Source organism: Panulirus ornatus, chromosome 42, assembly GCF_036320965.1.
Source record: "Panulirus ornatus isolate Po-2019 chromosome 42, ASM3632096v1, whole genome shotgun sequence".
Classification (NCBI taxonomy): Eukaryota; Metazoa; Arthropoda; class Malacostraca; order Decapoda; family Palinuridae; genus Panulirus; species Panulirus ornatus.
Genome location: NC_092265.1, coordinates 26863823 through 26870150, shown reverse-complemented (window position 1 = coordinate 26870150; position 6328 = coordinate 26863823). Strand labels below are relative to the sequence as shown.

General features: G+C 38.3%; 2 non-coding genes across 2 annotated transcripts; both read left to right on the top strand.

The window, feature by feature from the left end:
• The first annotated feature begins 558 nt into the window (after positions 1 to 558).
• On the top strand, positions 559 to 630 carry TRNAV-CAC (transfer RNA valine (anticodon CAC)). Its single transcript has one exon. It is a non-coding gene; the product is annotated as a tRNA-Val (tRNA).
• A 656-nt stretch (positions 631 to 1286) lies between these two features.
• Positions 1287 to 1358, top strand: TRNAA-GGC (transfer RNA alanine (anticodon GGC)). The gene has a single exon. It is a non-coding gene; the product is annotated as a tRNA-Ala (tRNA).
• The last annotated feature ends 4970 nt before the right edge of the window (positions 1359 to 6328 follow it).

Here is a 6328-nt window from a genome sequence, read left to right as displayed (position 1 = left end):
TCTTTCGTCTGTTTCCTTGCGCTACCTCGCAAACGCGGGAGACAGCGACAAAGTATAATAGATAAAAAAAATAATATATATATATATACATATATATATATATATATATATATATATATATATATATATATATATATATATATATATATATATATATATATATATATATATATATATATATATATATATATATATATCACATACAAACCTCCAACAGCCAGGATCTAACCCGGGACCCTTGTGCAACAGGCGGGAATGCTACCGCTAGGCCATGAGCCTATCGGTAGCATTCCCTCCTCTTGCACAAGGGTCTCGGGTTCAATCCTGGCTGTTGGAGGTTTGTATGTTCTATGAAGGTGCGCATTCATATGCACTTTGTTCGTATATATATATATATATATATGTATGTATATCCTTCCGTATGTTTACTTTCGATAATGAGGAACAGAAGAACAAGCTAAGCAAATAAATTTCGTCAAAGACATCTCTCTTTTCTAAACGCTGCCTCGCAAAGATTTTCATTAATTCAAATTGAAGAAACAGACGTATTTTTCTATTGTCTGGTTAGCTCAGTGGTAGAGCGTGAGTCTCACACACTCAAGGTCGTGGGTTCGAGACCCACACCAGACATATTTTTTGTCTTTTTCTTTTTTCATTTTGTCCGCATCACATGTGTGCAACATTCAGTATGTTCGTCCAACGTTATAGTGAAGATCTTCACAATAAATTGGGGTTTTCGACCTTATCTGAAAGAGTCAGGTCCACCAAGACGTCCTTGAAATCTTCCAGAAGCTTCTGGCGATCCTCCTCCAACTGCTGGGCACATCAGAGTTAACATGGGCCAGACATCGGTTGTGGAACGACTTAATCTGCTTCCGGTAGTTAGCAGGGATGATAATGAGGGCTCTGACCTCATACCAGGTCAGCTTAGTTCCAGTCTATTCTTTAGTTCCAGTCTATTACTTAGTTCCAGTCTATTGCTTAGTTCCAGTCTATTTTTTAGTTCCAGTCTATTGCTTAGTTCCAGTCTATTGTTTAGTTCCAGTCTATTGTTTAGTTCCAGTCTATTGCTTAGTTCCAGTCTATTGCTTAGTTCCAGTCTATTGCAACGAAAATAAAAAAGTAAAACTCATTTCTTCGTGGAAAATTGAGAGGAAAACGCGACAGCAAAATGGAGATTTACGCTGTGGTTATTTTGCCGGCTAGTCGGCAACGGTCGGTCAAACAGTATTTTGCCGTGGTAATCTCAGTGCTTTATATAATACTAAGTCCCAAAATATGTTCTTGGGGGCGTAGCTCAGTGGTAGAGCGCTCGCTTGGCATGCGAGAGGACCCGGGTTCAAACCCCGGCGCCTCCATTTTTTATTTGGGAAATTCATTGTTTTTCAGTCTTGTATATATATATATATATATATATATATATATATATATATATATATATATATGCATATATCGTCCGATCAGGGAAGTTAAGCAACGTTGGGTCTGGTTAGTACTTGGATGGGTGTCCGTCTGGGAACACCAGATGCTGTTATCCCTGGGGATTGGGAAAAAAGAATACTTGCCTCGTATTCCCTGTGTGTCGTACAAGGCGACTAAAAGGGGAGGGAGCGGGAGGCTGGAAATCCTTCCCTCTCATTTTCAATTTTCCAAAAGACGGAAGAGAGAAGATATAAAGATATTGTAAAGATGTGACTAATATAAGATATAAGAATGAATGGAAGATACGGATTTAGCTGAAACAAGGAGTAATGAAGATTAAGGTGCAATGAAATTATTCTGTAGTGAAGACAAATATGTATGTTGAAATTTTGTATTGAACATCAAGAAGTAATGATAATGATGAGAGTGTAGTGACGATGAGGGTTTATTTGGGAGTAGTGAAATTTGCCTTTACAATTATAATAAGGAGGTAACACAATGAGAAACACAAACTTTCCAAAGCTACGTTCAAGTCAGACTTTGACCTAAGTTCGGTAAACAGAAGGATGATGTTAAGATGAGAGTGTAGCGAGGAAGAGCATAGTGATGATAAGGATATTGTCAAGATAGGTTGTGGTGAAAAAAGAATGTAGTGAAGATACGAATGTAGTAGAGATAAGGGTTAGTAAAGAGTGAAGTTTGTTCAAAATGATTATGTAGTGAAAATAAGAACTAAGTGAACATTAGGGAGTGCAATGATGATGGTATGGTAGAAATAACAGTGTAGTGAAGAAGAGGGTATTGTGAAGATATTATTTAGTGAAAATATACTAGTAATGAAGATACACGTTAGTGAATATGAGGTTGTAGTGAACTTAACCTTATTGACCTGATCCCCCAAATCCTCCAAACTACGTTCAAGGACGGATCCAAAGCCGACCGAAAAGGCTATTTCTCTGTGTATTATTAGTGGTGGTGGTGTGTGTAGGTGTGTGTAATCATCTATTTGCACTGTATTAGGAGGGAGTTTTACACTCGTGGGGTCCCTTGTAAGTACGTTGTTTGTGTGAGCGGGTAAAATCTAAAGCCTTTCTTGAAACCAGCTTATTCAAGATAAGGTCGTATGAAGATGGGGTTGTAGTGAAGATTATAATAAGCCTTGCATAGTGAAGATAAAGGTATTACGGAGAGGAGATGTAGTGAAGAAGAATATATTGAACACAAAAGGAATCAAGCTAAGTGCAGGGTCGGCCTACTAGCTTGAACTTACATTTCAGGTCAAAGGCATTCGAGTACATAGTATTCGAATAATTATTTCCGTATCAGGGGCGATCATAGCCTTGCGGTAGCACTCCCGCCCGTTGCACAGGGGTCCCGGGTTCGATCCTGGCTGTTGGAGGTTTGTATGTTTCATGAGAGTGCTCGTTCATATGCACTTAGTTCGTGTATATATATATATATATATATATATATATATATATATATATATATATATATATATACACACTTACACACACACACATACATATATATATATATATATATATATATATATATATATATATATATATATATATATATGTAAATGTATATATATATATTCCTATGAGTCCACGGAGAAAATGAAACACGATAAGTTCCCAAGTGGACTTTCGTGTTATAATGGCAAGCAAGTATGAAAGATAGAGTATGAAAGACAAAGACAGTGGACAAGTGTTATGTATTCTGTGTCCCTGATAACCATTTGATCTGACTCATTCAGATAAGGTCGAAAACGCCAGTAGTGAAGATGTACAAAGGATAATAGAACGGTGTACGTACGTACGTAGTGGGAGTATCTTGACTGATAGAAAGTACTGAAAGCGGCAAGAAGTAGTTAGATATTGTATTGTGCTTCGTACAAGACTGGCGGGCGACTCCGTCCTTCGTGCTGTGCCACACACAGTCTGGTGATTGTCGGGATGTGTAGCCATAATGTTTGATCTTATGACCATTAGTGATACATCATGTGATGTTTACTATCACAACATCGTCTTCTTCCTCCTCCTCCAGGAGAGTGGCAATCAGGTGGCGGTTATTGTGGTAGCCCATTATTATTATTATTATTATTTTCATTATTATTATTATTATCATTATCATTATTATTATTACTATTATTATTATTACCATTATTATCAATACTATAATTATTATCATAATTATTATTATTATTATTTATCTAATATACTTTCTCGCTGTCTCCCGCGTTATCGAGGTAGTGCAAGGAAACAGACGAAAGAATGGCCCAACCCACCCACATACACATATATATACATACACGTCCACACACGCACACATACATACCTATACATTTCCACGTTTACATATATATACATACACAGACATATACATATCTACACATGTATATAATTCATACTTGCTGCTTTTATTCATTCCCATCGCTACCCCGCCACACATGAAATGACAACCCCCTCTCCCCGCACGCGCGCGAGTTAGCGCTAGGAAGACAACAAAGGCCACATTCGTTCACACTCAGTCTCTAGCTGTCATGTAAAATGCACCAAAACTACAGCTCCCTTTCCACATTCAAGCTCCACAAAACTTTCCATGTTTATCCCAGACGCTTCGCATGCCCTGGTTCAATCCATTGACAGCACGTCGACCCCGGTATACCACATCATTTCAATTAATTTCATTCCTTGCATGCCTTTCACCCTCCTGCATGTTCAGGCGCCGATCACTCAAAATCATTTTCACTCCATCCTTCCACCTCCAATTTGGTCTCCCACTTCTCATTCCCTCCACCTCTGACACATATATCCTCATTGTCAATCTTTCCTCACTCATTCTCTCCATGTGAACAAACCATTTCAATACACCCTCTTCTGCTCTCTCAGTCACAATCTTTTTATAACCACACATCTTTCTTACCCTTTCATTGCTTACTCGATCAAACAACCTCGCACCACACATTGTCCTCAAAATCTCATTTCCAACAAATTCACCCTCTCCGCACAACCCTATCTATAGCCCACGCCTCGCAACCATATTATTATTATTATCATTATCATCATCATTATTATTAAGTATCATTATCATTATCATTATCATTATCATTAACATGATCATCGTTACTATTATCAATATCATTATTATAGTCATTATGATTATTATTACCATTAAGTATAGTATGATATCTGCTACTGAAGGATATAGTACGCTGGTTGTCAAGTGGTATGGATTGTCACTTCACGTGTAGGTTAGTAGGAAATATATTGTGTACCTAACGTGTGTTGTTGGGCATTATAATCGTCCGATAAAGATAATGATTAAATCTTATTTCCTGATCTTATCAGTTTTCAAACAAGATATATGAAATATCTTTCGTTGACCATATTTTTATCTAGAGTTTATCTTAAGATTTAGGTGACTAAGTATTGGAATTCACTGGCAGGTGTGGTGCGAATTATCACCGAGACTGAGTCTCAAAGATCAAGGTCATGGGTTCGAGTCTCCAACATTCAGTATGTTCATCCAACGTTATAGTGAAGATCATGACGATGAATTAGGATTTTGACATTATCTGAAAGCGTTGGGTTAAAGATCCGTGATTTTAGGAGTTTAGTGAGATAGTATTGAAGTGGAGAGTGTAGTGGCTGAGGCCAAAAACCAGAGGTGTCCAGAGAGTAGTGAAGATAATGACCATTGTCCTGCCCCATTAGGTGAGGTCAAATGGCACTTAGCGAGGTAGCGAGTGAGAGTCAAGAACAGAGGAAGTATTTTGGGAGCAAGCGAGTGTGTGTGTCAGAAGTTATGATGTAAGAGACCAGGTATTAGTGATGGTGATTTAAATGCGAAGGTAAGTAATGTGGCAGTGGAGGGTATAACTGAGACGCATGGAAATGGTGAACAACTTGTGTGTGTGTAAAGGACTGGTGATTGGGAATACCTGGTTTGTAAAAAGTGATATAAACAAATATACGTATGTGAGTAGGAGAGATGGTCAGCGGGCATGACTGGATTACATGTTAATTGAGAGGCGTGTAAAAAAAAGACTTTTGGGTGTAAATGTGCTGAAAGGGGCTGCTGGTAGGATGTCTGATCACCTTGTGGAGAGAACAATGAAGATTTGAAGAGGTTTTCGAAAAAGAGGAAACAATGTCGGGGAGAAGAGGTGGCGAGCTGAAGTGAACTTGGAAAAGAGACTTGTGTGAAGAAATACCAAGAGAGATTGAGTGCCACATACACTCTTACTGTGTAAATATCCCTTTCTATGAGATTACGTAAAGATGTTGATGAACAGAGGAGTTGGGATATGACATGAAAAAGTTAAGAGAATAAATGAAGGAAAGACTGGGATATACAGATGTCTGGCGGACCGCCATGGTGGTTGTCAATCTAGCCAGCTGGGTTATTATTTATAAGTTGTGTTTAGTTGTAGCTCCAAGTTTGTTGTCAGGATATAATGTTGACTCCCAGTGAGTACCTGGCTGGCGCGGGTGCCACAAGGCTGGGTCAAGTGTAGTGTAAGTGTGGTCTAGGGATGGTGTGTGTACCACTTGTAGATGATGGGCTGCATCATGACCTGCCGGTTATAACATCTTGACCAAGATCTTCTCCACCTGCTGCTGCTACACTTGCAACTCTCCTTTTCTAAGACCATTTTTATGCTTCATATAACTTTGTCTTTTTTCAATTATTCTAAAGCTATAGCTACAAAATCATCCTTACTATGTAGTTTCTGTGAAAATATATTCTGAAAGCACATCGGCTGTTGTCTTCCAGGCATTGCCCATCTGATACAATAATTGGTAGTAACTAAATTTCAGATGACGAGATAAGAGGTGTACTTCTCATGACTAATGGCGTTGTTCTTTGGCAATATGCTGTACTGTCCTACGTTTAT